Source organism: Dermacentor silvarum, chromosome 4 (assembly GCF_013339745.2).
Source record: "Dermacentor silvarum isolate Dsil-2018 chromosome 4, BIME_Dsil_1.4, whole genome shotgun sequence".
Taxonomy (NCBI): Eukaryota; Metazoa; Arthropoda; class Arachnida; order Ixodida; family Ixodidae; genus Dermacentor; species Dermacentor silvarum.
Window position 1 is genome coordinate 39,948,836 of NC_051157.2, and position 16,899 is coordinate 39,965,734.

Genomic DNA, 16,899 nt, shown 5'->3' on the forward strand with positions numbered 1-16,899 from the left:
TTTCATCGCTCGACCGATGTCATTTATTCTTTGTCATTTCATCGTCATCATTGCGTCTTCGTCATGCCGTCATGGTCATGGTCGACCCTGGCGAGCGAGTGTTACAGCAAAGTTGGCCGATCTGTTGTACGTCGCACATAGCCGAAGCAATGCAAATCTCAGAATGGCCACTACAGATTGTAAATAAAGGTGTCCTCAGCACTGAGGTGCGTCCCTACATTGCTTGAATGCTTATCACGTTAACGCGAGAGTCATCGTGAGATGGGTAGTGCCCGAATCTTCTTTGCGCGTGAATACTGTCGCATTTAACGCGACAAGTTCAAAGTAAAATAACGAAGTGCGTAGCGGATCAGTCAGGTAGCTGTTTGCACCTGTTAGAGAACGGCCCTCCCAGCCTTTCATTACTACCTCGCCACCTCGCCACCTCACGAAACACTGGGCACTTCGAGCCTCCTGCTTGCTCTAGCCCTTTCCAATAGTTTCTATAAATCCACTGTGCTTCACGAGTATCACTAGTTCCTTGTCGCTTTCGGAACAGCAAATGACTCAGTCAGTGATGCGCTCGTGCCCAGGAAAAAGATGCACGGAGTTCCCAATGTGACTGTTTGGTGAACAATGTCTTTTTTTTTTCGACAAAACTACCATCGGAGTAACGGACACCAGCTCGTGCAAGTTCATGCTTGCGGAGAGAAATCGACCTAACTTTTTTTTTTACGTCATTCAGAGAACGAAGTTACATGGACTCGGCACGAGGAGCAGGCGAGACTCGCCCATCAATGCCTGCAAATTCTACCCGAGTTCCAAAGCGACGGTACAAGCAGGCGTCGTTAGGGAACGAGCCGGCCAGTTTGAGCGCGATCTTGTATGCATTCGGTGCTCTCTCTCGCCCGCGCGCGCGGTGCGCGCGGGCCCAAGTGCCGTGTCCCGGCCACAACAAACCAGCGGCTGCGGCCGTCTCTGACGTCGGAGTCCGGCAGCATCGATCCTCCGGGGCCGAGCCGCGTGGTCGGCGTCCCGCCCTCGAAAACGCATGCGCAGCCCGTGTGGTGAGAGTGGCGCGTGTGCTCATACGGCCAGCCCCGGCCGAAAACGAGAGGGCCCGGGGTCCCGAACAGGGAGAAGGGGGGCGGTGGGCATTGGCGGCGGTTCGCTTCTACGAACGAGAGCTCCCTCTGCCCCGGCCGGAGGACTCGAGCGCGGCGTCGGCCTGCGAAGGAGCGCGCGGCGCCAGCACCCACCTTCCACAATATCGCTCGCTCGCTGGTCGCACGTGCGGCAGCGGCCGGCAGCGGCGCGGGAGCATTGCCGCTCTCCTCGCCCCCACATCGCTGCAGACTGACTTCGCTGCCGAAGACTAGGGGAAAGCGTTTCGGCCGTTCGCTTGCGCAACCCGTGTGGACGCCCGGCCGTCGGGGTCGTTTCGGTGTGTGTGTCTGCGTGTGTGTGTGTGTGCGTGTTTGTGCCGGCGGAGGGATGGGGGCGGCGTGGGAATCCGTGTTTTGAAATCGTCTTCCTCCTCCTCTTCTTCTCTCTTAGCTCTCCTTAAGCGGGGCGGTGCATGCCGATCTCGTTTGGAAGGGAGAAAGTGCAGCCCGACTGACCGACCGACCCAGTCAAGTTGCGCAAGTTTCGTTAAGGAAAAGCGCACGCGGAGACGCGATCGAAAAAAAAAAAAAAAGAAGCCAAAAAAGTAATAACGTAGAGAAGAGCGACAGAAGGAAGAACCGTGCTGAGTCTGTGACCACTCAGTTATTTCACCGTATTGCTCGCAGTTACGTCGGGTTTCGTCTTCGTTTTCTTTCTTTCCTTCCTTCGCCCGTTCGGTACACAAGGCGCGGAATAGTGCAGTTTTGTTTCCGAGCTGCTGACGTTACCCAAGTAATGCAACTCCACGGCTCTGACGAAAGCGCTCGCCGATTGAAGGGCGTATAGCGGGAAACTGTTTATTTTCGGGCCACCAAATTGATCTCTCCGTCTGTCGCTTCCTTGCTGCTGTTAGCTGAGCGAACACTATCGACTCAGCGTAAACTGCCCCAAATGCGCAGTTGCGTGCCAAATCCGATCTTCATATACGAGAAATTCGGAGAGAAGGTAATCGAATAGAAAAAAAAAGAGGGGGGAGGGGGAGGGAACTGTGCACTCTCCGATTTCGTCGTTCGTCAGTGGTGTCTGTGTGCATACGTCGCCAATTCACTTTACGCAACTGCAAAGAGACGACGAGTGAAAGAGCCCTGCTTCTCCGAAACGCATCGCTTTTGAAGTCGATTTAAACGAGAACGTTCGCCTGGCATTTCGACTCTGACGAAACTGCACGTGGAGTAGACTGTCGCAAGACTGGTCTGCCAAAGAAAGAAAGACAACAAAGGAAACCGTCAATGTTATCGGCAGCTTTGAGACGCATCAAGTGAATCTGTGGCGAACAAGGGGATTGAGCAAAACCAGTGACTTCTGGGAAGGAAACATCAGTAAAATTTCGTTTCTCGGCGATCGGCGAACAGCGCAAATAGAAGGCACCAACCGAATCGTCGGGCGCGTCACGATACCCGCTGCGAGAAAAGTGCACCGAGCTCGTATGTCGTCATCGTCCTGGAGAGTTCATTCCCGAAGCCATGCTTCCCTCGGATCAAGCCTAGCTCGCCTCCACGTGCTCAAGGATTGCACAATCCGGGAGCGAAACAAGAACGGGTGAGTGACCAGGATCTCTCTCTTTCTCTCTAGATCATCTCTCACTGTTTCCCTCCTTTCTTTTCTTTGCTTCCTTCTTTCGTTCTGTTTCTCGTGCCTTACTGTCGGAACGGTTGATTTCTCGGAACGTGTCATTTCGCAATAACCAAGTACGGCATCGTCTGACCGAGGCAGCGCTACATATCTATATCTCAAACGAACACCGTTCCTTCTTTTCTGCGCAACCCCCCAGAGCGCGGCAGGTGCTGTAATAAGCGCGAAAGGTAGTCTTAAGAGGCGAAGCTCTTCATCTGACGCCTGGAAAAAGGGGCGCTAGTCTCGAAAAAAAGAAAAAGAAAGAAAGAAGGAAAGAAAGAAAGAAAGTAAAGGAATAAGCTGGCGGCTCACTTTGTGAGTGAGCCGCCGTATTGCAAAACACCCTTTTCGTTATAATCTCAAGTATACAAAGGCTGTAGAGGCACATGGCGTTGCGCAGACATGCCGACTGAAGCAGCGTTTCATCGAGTGTCTTCTCTTGAGAGAAGTTCATAATGTGTGCGAATTGAAAGGTTTACTGCGTCGCAGAGATAAGAAGCAGTCGGCGTGGTATCTTGTTTGGCAAGCTCATACGGGGTGCATCTTAGCTACTGTTTTAGCGCCCTGTCCTGTCTTCTCTCTTCGTTTTCGTCTTTCGTGCTCGAGAACAGTAGTCAGGATGAAACTAAACCAACTAGCCCAGCTGTTAATTCTGCTACATCGTACAGGGGGATCACTTTTAAGCTTTCAGGAATTTTAGAGATCGCCTGTGGTAGATATGGTAGATAGCATAATTTTTGTCCTTGAGATAGATTATTCGAAGAGGCGGCCATAACTAGCGCGAGAAATCGAATCAAATATTCAGCTAATTAACAAAAATTCACGAATGAACTTCTGACTGACTGAATAAACTTTATTAAAACCAGCAAGAGGGGGTGGCTGGGCCTAGGCCTCCCACGTGGGGACGTCGAGGTGTTGCCTCTTCGCCGCCTCGCAGGCTTGCTGTAATGAATTTTTTAGCTAATTACTTTGCGGCACTTATTGTAATTTACGAATTGTAGCCGGTGAGTGTTGTCGTGTAGGAGAGTAGTGCGCTAATACAGCACCGTACATTGTTCTAAAGCGAGGGAAACATGGTGCGAATGGCCAAATAATAAATTGCTCTGTTTAATTTGAGACAATGACTTCGCATGCATATAGGCTGCCTAAAAGTGAGACAGTCACAGTTAAGGACTGAAAATCATTGAGCAGAAGTTATATGCCCCGCACATTCGCTCAGAAACTAGTGCCCCTGTGCAGCCGCCTCAGCTCCCCTGCAGAAGAATCGCTTGGAGCAGGCCTGACTACCATCGCTCTCTTCCCTGTTCTTCGAGACTGCAACATAATAGTTGTTATCGTTTACATATTCGAAAGAAACAGATATTCGACAATTTCTAATAGTGATTTCTTGAATCGAATAAGAATCGAATAGCGAGGACTATCAGATTCGTATTCCAAATTTTGAATGTTCAGACACCCTTAATGTTTACACTAGATTGGTGTTCACTTGAGCGCCACTAGTGCACTATACTGCCACTTTGTGCGCCTACAAGCAGGCAAATCCATCTTAAGCTTTATTTTTGTTTCCGAGGCTTCGTACGTGACGTTACAAGCAACCGCGACGTTACAAGGAAGCGCGACGTTTGCTCGAGGAAAACTGACTGGTTAAATTTGGACACTTCCTCCAAGATCGCGTTGCTTGAGCCACTGCCATAGCTTTGAACGGGCCACCGTTCCTGGCAGACGGCGCTGCACATCGCAGTATTGTACTCATAAGTCTACTCAAGCATAGAGTTTCGTGCAATAATTACTAGAGGGAACTGTGGCGCTAGCGTCTGCGGGAGCTGCAAGCCGAGCAGTTCAGCCCGCATGTGAATGATGGGTAGTAACATGGATTTGCCTAAACATCGTCCTTCCGGCTTTAAAATGGATTCGTGACTTTACAAAATGACCATGTTTAAGAAAGTACTGCGTTATAAGTAATTAAATAAACTTTATTAAAATTGCCCGACGGCAGGATTCGAACACATCCCCTCTAGCACAGAATCCTGATATTGAAACCATTACGCAAAGAACGCACTGACTAGCGGAACCACTGCAATTCGCAGCGAATATGCGTACTTGCACAGTCTTATTACCTTCTGCTTAAAAAAAGCATAAATTACTATGAAATGTAGGCAAATTTGGGCCCAGATAAAGCGTAATAAACGAAGCCACGAGAACGTTTGAATCCACAAGCACGAAGATCAGACAAATCCATGCACTACCTATATCCTTCCCATGGTGGCTGAAACGATCGCAGCACCAGAATTCCTTCTAGTAATTGTAGGGAACTATTCAAGAAACACCTGGGTTGTCACGATTACGTGCCGTTGTTAAAGCTTCGTGTTCGAATGTGTTGCGGATACTATTATGATGAATGAGGCAACTATAAAAGCAAGGTATCCCTAAGTTGTTGCGGACGAATACACGCCGCGGAGTGAAAAATTTCATAATAAATATTACGAAGGTAATGTCTATACGCATCGAACTGCAATAAAAGCTCAGAGTTTGTCAGAGGAAACGCCTCACTGAATTGCTGAGCACGCTGTATACACAAGATTTTCCCTCTTGCTATTTTCATATTTCCCTCCGCCACGTGCTGACACATAGAGAAGCTTGTTTTTCAACTTTCTGTTTAAGGATCCATGTTGCGGTTTTCTTTTTCCTTCCCCCTGTTTGCATTGGCTGAGTGTCTATAAAAAGCATTTCTTTTAGTAGGTCTCGACATTTCCTCAAGTCACTGGCTTGCCTGGTGAATTCGACGCATATTCTGTATAGCGTCTAGAATTAACTTTGCGGCTTCCTGAGCGTCATTTATCGTGTCTATGCACGCGGATGTAAGCGTTTCCTCTGCTTTTAGAAAATTTCACGCGATTACCGTTCATGATCTGCTGGCCTCAGCAACCGACTTCAGACATGATGGACAGCTGCACGTGTTCCCGTTGCTAGTACTTTCCTTCCTTCTTTCTTTCTTTCTTTCTTTCTTTCTTTCTTTCTTTCTTTCTTTCTTTCTTTCTTTCTTTCTTTCTTTCTTTCTTTCTTTCTTTCTTTCGTTTCATCGCTTAACTCTCTTTTTTCTGCATAGAGTAGCAAAACTGACGTGCGTCTGGTTGACCTCCCTGTCTCCCGAGTTCACCGTGTCCTTCCTCCCCCCTCCCCCCTCCTCTCTCTATCTCATCTTTCTATTCCCTCTTTCCCGTCTCCCAGAGTAGGGTAGCGAACCAGACGCATTTCTGGTTAACATCCCTGCCTTCTCTCTTTCTCTCCTCCTCCTCCTCCTCCTCCTCCTGTACCGTTGCATGATTTTTGATTTCTTAGTTAACCGCCCAGAGAAGATAAGAAAACCGTATGCAGTTTTGAAAGAATTGACCACTGGTTTTGACGTTGCTTCTGTTAAACGAGTGCGACCACGATTTCAGTTTCACGGGAGAATGCACTGTCGTGAGCGATACGAAAGGGAACACCGAATTGGTTTTGAAGAAGCGGTTGCTCGTGATTTGTGGACTTAAATCTGGCACGTTGATGCTGAAACAAGTAGATTTCTTGTTAAAAATTTAGTCTCATTGCACACATTTACGCGGGGCGTGCGCCTGTAGCCACTACGGCCTTCTTGCAAGCAATTTGGGTGTTCGCTTTCATATCTCTCGAGGGGGTATATATTCAGTCAGAGAGTTCTTTACTGAGGTACAAAAATACACATGTATTTTGCTTTTTATGGTGCATCTGCAAGTGTTTTAGGAGAAGTTGATTGACTACAAGCACAACGGTTAGGTTAGGTTGGTTGAGTTTCAAGTTTATTATTATTATTATTATTATTATTATTATTATTATTATTATTATTATTATTATTAGTAGTAGTAGTAGTAGTAGTAGTAGTATAGTAGTAGTAGTAGTACGAAGTATATTTTACATTCAACTAATTCTTTTACTTTGGGGGTTCAACAATGTTGTCTAAGGGTCCCAACCCATAGCAGATAATAAAGAATACATTCAGCAGGCAGTTATAAAATATAACGTAAAATAATAGGAAATACATTTCTAATGTTAAATAGGTGAGTTTACTTTAACTCAGACATACTGTGCGGCTTCTCTTTTATTAGAGTCTATTCTTTTCTCTTTATGATGCATTCAAATACGCACCCTCCTTTAGTAAAGAAGTCGTGACCCCGAGAATGCATCCAGTAGAATTACCTGCTCCTCCCACCCCTCTAGTTTTTTTATTCTTCTTAGTTTTCACAACCAGCACTTCAACACTCAGGGTGCCTGCACTCTGGAAGCTAATGAACAATAACAACCTTCTTTGTCCATTATCGTGTTCGCATTTTTGATAGGCGTTTACTGCCGCAGACAACACCTTGACCTGTCCGACAAACTTGGAATGACCTGTCTGAAAATATGGCAGGGACCGATTTTATGACACCCCTGTGGCATGGTGCTTAATTCTTTTTTTTTTCTTGCGCTTATGTGCTCGGTTGGCCGATGGGTCTGTCGCCTCTGGCACGACTGCGTAGTGTTTGTCTATGTATTATTATTCAGCTGGTTTTTTCATTACGGCATTTGTTCTAACAAAGACATAAAGATGGCTCGTAAAAACAGACCTCGTTGTTCCTGTTTTGTTTGTTCTTGTCTGATACCTTTTGCCGGGATTGGAAGTGTTCTTTTATTATTCGTACCGTATTTATTCGCCGTTTATGTAGCCCAGAGTTCGACGAAAATTCGTCTGTTCAGGTAAATGATGAAGAAGTAATTGCGGTCACTGACCAAGTCAAGGTGAAGAAACGCAGAGACATTTCAGAGCCCGTACGAGTTCCTTGTTCATGGTCGAGTGTGAACAAGGAACGCGCGCACTACCAGAGAGAGAGAGAGAGAGAGAATAAACTTTAATCAAAAGAGCACGCGAGCGTAGGTAGCTCCTCCGCTCTGCAGTGGGTGGTCCCCTCAGTCCAGGAGTCCAGCGGCCTTAGCTGCCCTTCTCGCTCGGTTGACCAGGTTGAGCTGGTCCGTCGAGTCGGAGCTGGACAGCGCTGCCTCCCATTGCCGTGTGGTGGGGTGTGTTATGGGTGTGAGCTGTGGTGCGTTTGCGCAAGCCCATACCATGTGGTAAAGCGTTGCACATTGATCGCAGTGTGGACATTTATAGGAATACAGCGCAGGGTGTATGGCGTGGTAAAGTCTGTGCAACTACGAGACGTCTGTGCATTTATTCATCTTGACTTGGTCAGCAACCACAGCTAACTCTTGATTAGCCTTTTACCTTGCTCCGGATTATATGTCTGCGTGGTGCGCAAGTACATGAAGCAACGCTCATTCCAAACGAAGCAATGGAATACGAATGCCCCCTAATTACATCAACAGAGAGTGAAAAAAGGACCTAAACACAACAGTATGCGAAGACAAAGTACTAGAATTTTAACAAGCAAAAAGTTGTAATCACTTTCATCATCCTCTATACCATCACTACTATCGTCATCGCTGTCATCATCATCGTCATCCTTATCCGAAAGTTCTCCCTACGCTAGTGTTCTCTTTATTAATGAATTTATTTGATAATATTTTAAACACGGGCAACTTTTCCCCCGACTTTTGGTTGTCTAGTGGCTATACAGAAATGACGTGAGGTAATGAGCAAATAAAAAAAAGAATACGTACACACAGTACACGGAATGACGGCACAATGCGCTTTAATTGATGCGCAATGTAGCGGGCGCTACAAGACGCAGGTGCACGTAAATATTCATTGCAATGTACACACAGATGTTCAGGCAAACAAAAGAAGCAATCGAAGAGAGCAATTATTTATTATTATTATTAGATTTGAAAACCTACATACCCTTGAAAGGAAAGGGTAACCGAGGGCAGGCTGGCAACTGTCACCAGAGGGGCACAACGCTTGCCTACTCTTCAGAAAGAAGGAGACAGAAACATAGAAATGGAAAATAGGAAGAAGGGGAGGAAAGGGAAAAGGAAGACCAAGATGACAAATCTCAAAGAACAAAGCAGAACACACAGCACAGGTCACGCACAGTAGGTCACGTTACTAATGCATATTAAAATAGAAGGAATAGTGTATGAGGTCTTATCATTTGAAAACAGAAATAACCTACAAACCTGAACCTAAGTTATTTAGATCTAGAAGAGTAAAGAGAGCGCGATGAGCCATCGCGTCGAGACACACAACCACTGGGGTACAAGCATTCGTCGAGCGTCGTACACCGTAGGCCAAGGGGATGATAGTCCCTCACAAGCGACGTGCACTGCGCAGCGAAAGCGAGACACTCCAACATCGGGTGCTTTAGTGTCTCGCAGCAACCGCAAGACGTACACGATGGACTGTCCACTCGTCCTTGTCGGTATAGACGTTCGCGCACGTTCACACAGCAAACCCTTAGCTTGAGTAGTTGTGCTGCAGCGTGACAAGGCAAGCGTCGACCGCGAACACGGGGCGGGAACGTTCCAATTGCGACGCGCTGGTCCTGATGCTGCTTGAGTAGGAGGCGACGAATCAGCAGACGAGCGTCATCAAGCATGCACAACATTTCTGGGCAGACACAGTCGTCATGAGCGCAAGTTGAAGCCAGCTGATCAGCCTCTTCATTTGCGGCGATCCCTACGTGTGAAGGTAGCCACTGGGCAACGAGAGATACCCCGCGTGATGCAATTTTGCTGGCAGAGTCAGTAATGCTGCGCACAAATGGACAATCAATCTGACTGCGTTGTAATCTGCTAAGGGCAGCGCGGGAGTCCGTAAACATGGTAATCTTCGATGAGATTAACTCTTCTTGAACGTATTTCAACGCAGCATTAATCGCTGCCAGTTCCGCAGTTGTTGACGAGGCTGGATGGGGCATATGAAATATACGTCCTACTTGAGTCGAAGGGCCGAAAAAAGCTGCAGAGGCGCCTTTACCCTCGCTGTGTACAGATGTATCTGTGAATTCTTGAAGATAATCTGGAAATCTTTTGGACATGTGCGAATGAGCGAATTGGAATATTTCCGAAACAGGCATATCAGACTTTTTGTGTATGTCACGGATTGTAAGGTAAATGGGCAGCACGTGTTTGGTGATATCTTGCGGCGGCGAAGGCGTAACTGAAGCATCATGTTCAGAAATGTCAGTAATGTTCATGAATAATGCCGCCATTTTTGCAATGCGAGAAAACGGGCGGTGAATCAGACGATCAAGGAGCATTTGACCATTCGATGCGCGGTACAGACACTTAATATGTAATAGAGCTCTCTGGTCTGCTTGTAGCCTTAGAGGTAAATGATGTGCTTCAGTGAGTAATGGAACTGATTGCGCCTCACGAGGTAATCCCAGCATTATTCGGAGGGCAACGCGATGATAACGTTCCAGTTGGGCCATCAAACTAGGTGGGACATTCAGGAATGGTAACGCATACATCATGCCTGAGAGTACAGATGATTGGTACACCTGCAGAGCCGTTGTTTGGTCACAGCCAGCACCTCTAGCAGTCAAGGCGGCCACATACTTAAGGATGGATTGCGATTTGTGTCGTACGAATTTAATGGCAGGACGCCAAGAGGTGCGATCATCCACAATTAAGCCCAAATAATGGTGTTGTCCCACCCAGCTTCTTGGCATCTCGTCAAGGTACCGTCGGCTCATTGCTCGACGAGCGCGTTGTTGAGGATGATATGCTATTGTTGCCTACTTAACGGGCGATATCTGCCAGCCAACTTCACCCAAGTACTCCGAATTCACGTTGAGAGCCCGTTTGCAAGCTCGCACGCAGCCGCGGACCAAGCTGCGAAGGGCCACTTATCCACAGAGAAATATCATCTGCATAGATATCTAGACCCACAGGGAAGTCACTGTCCCGTTGCAAGCGACTTGGAAGCGCCGTGAGTACGGTATGAAACAGAAGCGGCCATAAAACGCTGCCGTGTAGGACACCGCGTTTCACAGTGCGGGATTAACTTGTTATTCCTCCGACACGAACTTTCATCCGGCGCTCCGATAGAAAATTGTGCACAAAGCGGGGCAGACGACCCTAAATTCCCGTAGTTGCAAGAGTGAAAATAATCGCCTTATTCGGAATCAAGTCGAAAGATTGCTATATGTCTATAGGAAGAGCATGTAGGCGGAGTCTTTCTTTCCTCTAGTAAAATACAAGCGCTAAGACAAGGGCTGAAATGCTGCCCAAAGCTGAACGGCGGCGACGAAAGCCACTCATGACATAAGGGAAAAATTCAGCTTCTCTAGCCTGTCATCTAGGCGAAGCAGAACCATTCGCTCCATTAACTCGATCCCATTTAAAGTTAGGAATATTGGCCGGCAGGACGTGTGGTGTCTTGCAGGGCGCCCAGCCTTTAAAATCGACATTAGCACGGACGATTTCCATTCAGCAGGAATTACACCGGTTCTCCATACTTCATTATAGTTGTCCAATATACGGTCATGAAAACTCTTATTAATGTTCCGCAATGCTTAGTACATCATACCGTCTTCATCTGGGGCAGTGCGGCGTTTGGACAGGCTGAGCGCGTGTCGCAGCTCCTCAAGAGTGAAGCCTGCCTCGTCCATCTGGCATGCAGGACCATAAAAAGCAATTGTGGTATACTCTGACTTGTTAAAGAAGGAAGGTCGCCATTTGTGGTGTTACTGGACATAGAGAGACGAAAACGTCTGCAAACGCCTCCGCTAGAGCGTTTGGTCACTGGCCAGTGGCTATGCACAATGTAGTATAGGATTCTCGCAGATTTCAGGAGTGTGAAGAGTCTTTAGTATGCGCCATATACTTCCAAAACCACTTCCAGTATGCAGCGAACTGCATAAGGCGGCCCAGCTCCTGCAACGAAGCTGTTTTGTATGCAGCCGTATGGCTGAATCGGTGCGGTTATACAGAGCCCAATCGGTGCGTCGTTTAGAACGCTGTGCCCGTCCATATGCGCGGCGTCGACATGGGCGGCGCCACAAAAGTTTAAGATCGGGCTTTGGTTTGCCGATAATGCGTCGTTTTACTGTAGCTTGTCGTAACCAATAATTCATAACTTTGAACACACACGCACACACGCACGCACGCATGCACGCACACGCACACCGAACTGTTTCAGTGGCAATGTCACGCAGTCTGCGAAGGCGTTCTGGTGTTGCATAGTGCCAATGCCCCATCCTACGTCACACAGTGTAGAGTCGCAATTTGTCACTGAGTCCGGTGTCTTTGACATAACGTAGCAGTGCCTTCAGGGCAGCTCGCGCTGTGGTTCGTGTAGACCAGTTTCCAAAGATGTTGTTTTCCGTTATTCGGCGTTTGTCCAGTTTATCTATCGTGGCTGAGAGGGTTGAAATGGGGGCACTCACAAAGAAGGTGCGCGATTGTTTCGTTGCACCCGCAGAAGTCACAAAGTGCGCTATTGGCGATTTCGATAACGTTTCGACAAGGGCCCTTGTCTTTGTCACTGGAGCAGGAGACTTCCTTTTTAGTAACGTTAATGTACGCGTAGCTCACTCTCCCCTACCCTCAATGGGAGAGGAGGAACTGGAGCACCGAATAGGACACGGCACAGGTGCTTCGACACTTTTGCTGCTTATTAGAACACAAAACACAAACCACATTATCTAGTAATGTTCATTTGCGAAGACAAGGAGGAGGAATGAGAAAGACAGAAGGCAGGAAGGTTAACCAGAATAACACCCGGTTGCTACCCTACACCGGGGCAATGGGAAAGGGGAACGCAAAGATGACAGGGAGAGAGAAGAGGGAAGGAAAAGAAGGAAATTAGCGGTGAATTCGCTGTTGCGTGTGGTATTGCACTGTTAGTCAAAGACGTATTTTTGGACGTATTTCTTGTCGCTTTGACTTCGTCGCAAATTTTCAAGCAAGTTCTGCCAGACGACGTCCGCGACGAATGCGATAACGATGGCGCGACATCTAACAGGTTACGTCCCCAGGAGATAAACTACAGTAAGGACTCTACAGTTTTACTGCTGTTGCCTCTGACTTAATTTTCGGCCCCGATGAGGTACACGATGACGAGATTGGTTTACTATCAACGTCATTTCGAACGGGGAACAAGCCCATAACCTTTATCGTTATGAAAGAGAGCGGTCTTTCACAATGAGGCGAGAAGATGTGTATGCTTGCGTTTGCGGCAAGGTTTGGGACGGGGGATATGCGCGTTGATGAACGTGCATATTGCGCAATGCGCAGTTAGAGCCCGCTTGCCGCCTGCTTGCCAACAGATTGCGAAAGCGCAACGGCGCGAATCAGGCAGATCGTACACAACAACGCGCCCGGTCACGCCCTCGACTCCGCCGGGTTTGTTGTAGTTGCAGTTCTTTTTTTTTTTTGCTTTTTTGCTTCTTTTTTTTTTCTTTTTATGCTTTTGCCCACTGCCCCTATGCACTGCCCTTTGCGGCGTCGATTAAGCTCGTCGTTGCGATGCACCGTGCAAACACACACAGGGCGTGGCGAAATGCACTCGCGCTGGCTCACGCGCAGTATAGTATAAATCATTGAGGAGGAAGCGGTACAACACGCGCAGGCGAAGTCGCTAGGGAAGCGTTGGCTCCGGATCGACTTTTGAATGCAACCCGAGCAAGTGAGCTACGCTATGGGTTAGGTATATTACCCGGGTTAGGAAACGCGAAACCGAGCTATATGTCCACATTCTTGTCGTTAAACAATGTTTTACAGCAGACGCGCAGCACTAAATCATTGAACAGGGGCTCAAGAGCTGCACGCTAGCTGCAGCTGCGCTGCGAAAGTTTGCTCCACGTGGGCTCGGGAATTCTGCAAAGCTATGCTTCGTCTCACCAACTGTGTATAGTGAAGGTGTATAAAAGCGATAGAGCTTGTGTCAACCAATCAACTAACGTGAGCTGGCTGCGTTTTCAAGAAAAGAAAGCTCGTCCACTGTGCGCTACTACGCCTCCCATGACATTTCCATTCAGTCAGCGTTGCGCTGAGGGCGATGAAGGTGGCCAATCAAAGTCTCTTCTTTTGGTTCTCTTTTCTAACTGGCTCACGCGGCCCATAGTTTCTCTGTACTGCAGTGTACTGGGTTGGTGAGATGGAGCTTATAAGTCGAGCTGCAAACCAGGGTGCAAAACTGCGCTCATGTTTTTCTGACCTTTCTTGTTCGGCTCATCTCGTTGCAGGTACCACTTCACCCGCCGTGTTGGCTTAGCAGCTATGGCGTTCAAGTGCTAAGCACGAGGTCGGGGGATAAAATACTGGCCATGGCGGCCGCATTTCGATTGGGGCGAAATCCAAGAACTCCCGTGCACCGTGCATTAGGTGCCCGTTAAAGAACCCCCAGGTGGTCAAAATTTACCCGGAGTTCCCCACTACGGAGAGTCTCATAATCAGATCATGGTTTTTACAGCGGAGCTGTTAAAGCCGAGATTGGTCCGTGCGCAGCGATGTTCGCAGCATAGCCAAGTCGGAGAGGGGCAAGTGTATAGCTAGAGGGAAAGCTCTTTAGAGGGAAGAGAGTGTGTCGAGGGGGGAGGAGGGAGGTGAGCGGAGAGGAGGGCCGGTGGCACAGGTAGGGCGGAGGTGAGCGGGAGCGGAGCCAATGCACAGCTGCGCCGAGCGCACGTGGTATGACGTTAGTAATGACGTCAGCTCTCCCTAGAAACAGGCGCGCTCTCCCATCGGCGGGCCTCTTTCTCACCCAGCTGACTGAAGAAGACGCTCGATTATAACGCCGTAGAGAAGCGGCTCGTGAGCGTGCTAGGAAACGGAGAGCCGATCCCGAGCAACGGGCAAGGGAAGTTGAAGCCAATCGTCGCCAAAGAGAAGATGCAGGTGTTCGAGCAAGAGAAGCGGAGACCAAGCGTCGGCGAAGAAATGAAGATCCCGAGTTTCTCGCCAATGAACGAGCATCGATCGGCATCGAGGTATCGCGAATATCATCGAGAGAAACTCCATTAAACCTTGCTTAGCTTTGCTAAACCACGCTCTTCTTCGCCTATCTTTGCATCCAACTTCACTGAGGTTTTCCCTCAGCTCCACTGATCATTGGTGTTTGCGATAGAAAAGCCATGCCTAACTTCTTTTATTTTTTTTTATTTTACCGCTTAACATTAGCCAGTATAGACGATTTTATTTTCGGTTCGCGGACGGACTGTTACACGAACTATTCCCAAATTTCGTGCGCAGTGACGTCAAAATTAGCATGGTCGCCAAAGCACGATGACTGTGTACCACCGTGGAATTTGGTTTTTACAGATACCAAATTTGATTGTTACCAAAATTGATTGCACAAAACGCTCAACACTTGAGCGAAATAGCCTATACCAACAAGTTCAGTTCTAAAATCGGATCTCACTACGGAAGCTTGTTTTACCCATCGTGGGAAACGTGCTAAACACCCTTGGACAGGCCGCGGTAGCTTAGCGGTTATGGTGTTGCGTTACTAAGCTCGAGGTCGCGGGTCCGGTCCCTGCCGCGGCGGCCGTATTTCGATTGGCGCGAAATTCAAAAACACTCGTGCACTTAGATTTACGTGTCCGTTAAGGAAACCCAGGTAGTCAGAATTAATCCGGAGTCCCCCACTACGGTGTGCCTCATAATCAGATCGTGGTTCTTGCACGTAAAATCCCATAATTATATTCAATGCTAGATAGAGTTTATTCACAGGAAAGACAGAGAGGTCCGACATGAGCTAGTGCGCTCTAGTCTACTACTCCGCACTGGGGAAGAGGGAATGGAAGTGAAAGATGGATGATAACGATAAGAGAAGTGGTGAGTGCTTATGTTCATTAGACGGTGGCCCTACTAGAGCCGCTAGCCTAGTTTCGTGTCCTGCAGAAACTTCAATAGCGCTTTAGTTGCCCGCATTGAAGTTGCAGTGTCAGGCCATGGGCCTAGCATAGCGTCCTCCGATAGTGGTTGCCTGCCAACGCTGGCTAGGGAAATATCTTACTCGTCAAATGATCTTTTATGACGTTTTGCCTACAGTAGACCACGGAAGTGGCTGTCTTTTTGTTCTTTTACTAACTTGAAATGCGATCTTTTTTTTTTCTTTTTTTCCAGGCTTAGAATAGAGGGCACTACTTGTCGGCAAAGCATTTTTATCATCCCTGAGATGGCACTTCAAGTAGCAGTACTTCGGAGAAGTGTCGTTCACCTTTTTTTTTTTGGTTCTTTATTTTGTGCCTTCTTTGTTGAACTTGGGTCTATCACCTGTAAGCGATAACTCCCCCCTCTATTTTTATATCTTGATCGCATGTCTTTCCATGGAAGTGAAGTACTGTTCTCGGAAGCTGGTTGCTTGCACCTTCTCCGCTAATTCCTTCTTGGAATTACCGTGACTCTTCAACTTATGAAAGTCCCAAACCACAGTACCCGTTTAAAGAACTGCTACTTGGTCGTTTTGTGGGCAACTGAGAGTTGTGCACATTGAGGACTACAGTTTGGATGAAAGCGAGGAACATCGTAGAAGGAGAATAAATTGAAGACGAAAAAAAAAAAGACGCGTAAATGATAGAGGATTTGATTGCGACCCGTGTAACGCACAAAAATTAACAGCGCCAAACTGATGCTCGAAGTAAGAAGCAGCGCTTTCGAAGATACGACAAGATTATGCACTTCAAGGGGTGCGTCGCGTCTACACAGACATCTCTGCTGAAGCATTGAGTAGTCTACGATATCTTTTAAAAAGTGATGCATAGTTACACAAGCAGAAACAGTTTCTTTTTAAGTGTTGTCCAAAATATGCTGACTGTAAACAGTGTACGATATATCTAAAACGAATGGATCTTTTAAGACAGAAGTAAATAAGAACAAAAATATAACATAATTCCGTTTACAAGGCGCGCCAACGTGCATCTGCACCTCCCGGGAACATGCACATTAGACGGGTGTAAATCAGGCGTATATCGTCCCACTGATCTAATTTTATGATATCTTATTGTGTTACCGCATAAAAAGAAGGTGGTATATTTGCGATATCGGTACATACACTTAAATGGGTGTCTACCATGTCAGAAGAGCGCATGAACTCCGTACTTCAGACACCTGCAGGTGAACATACGTTACCGTGGTGTAAAGTGAGCGCACACCTGATCCTACTTTCACGCATATACCCCTTGAGAGGGCACCCATATTAAAAAAAACGATAAAATATGTGGAGATATATTCTTATCA

The 16,899-nt window shown here is 47.5% G+C and overlaps 1 protein-coding gene across 1 annotated transcript in view; it reads left to right on the top strand.

Moving 5' to 3' along the window:
* Nucleotides 1-1,080: 1,080 nt before the first annotated feature.
* LOC119449836 (putative thiamine transporter SLC35F3) overlaps nucleotides 1,081-16,899 on the top strand; it is a 213,644-nt gene continuing 197,825 nt past the window's right edge. Inside the window, exon 1 of the mRNA XM_037713102.2 lies at nucleotides 1,081-2,685. The gene's annotated coding sequence lies outside the window, so the exon portion shown is untranslated. The remainder of the gene's footprint in view (nucleotides 2,686-16,899) is intronic.